This window comes from Diadema setosum, chromosome 10 (genome assembly GCF_964275005.1).
Source record: "Diadema setosum chromosome 10, eeDiaSeto1, whole genome shotgun sequence".
In the NCBI taxonomy this organism is placed as follows: domain Eukaryota; kingdom Metazoa; phylum Echinodermata; class Echinoidea; order Diadematoida; family Diadematidae; genus Diadema; species Diadema setosum.
This window is the reverse complement of record NC_092694.1, coordinates 39,529,390-39,529,932: the sequence shown is the minus strand read 5'-3', so window position 1 is coordinate 39,529,932 and position 543 is coordinate 39,529,390.

Sequence of the window (543 nt, the reverse complement as noted above, 5' to 3'; positions counted from 1 at the left end):
TTATATCGTTGTACTCATGTGACATCACAAGCTATAGTAGTCTTTTCATCCAGCCGTGACTGAGCAGAAACTTCAAAAATTCATAACTTTTTAACGGATTGTCCGATTTTGCTCAAACTCTCACTGATGTGTTCTACTAATATTGCTGCATTCACTCAATCCACATGTCTATGAAGGTGAACTTGTCCTTTAAAGCATATTCATGTCAATCGATATAACATTTTCATTTATTAGCCTTCTGAATATCATAATATGAATAAGAAAGCATAAAGTCTTTATATAACACTAGACACGTCATTAGCTATACATTCCAGTATTATCAAGTTATGCTCTTGTGTGTTTTCTTGGGATATGTTTCACATAAATTCCCACAGTGACAGTGACAGTACTGCGTAGTCCTGCTTCGTTGATAATGGTTAGAGAAGTCAAGGAGACTTGTGCCTACATGCGATACCTCTTACCTGTATGGAAAAAAATAACACGTTCATTGTTTTCTTTTTCAAAACAGACCAACTTCTGTGTTCAAATCAACATATTCCCCTT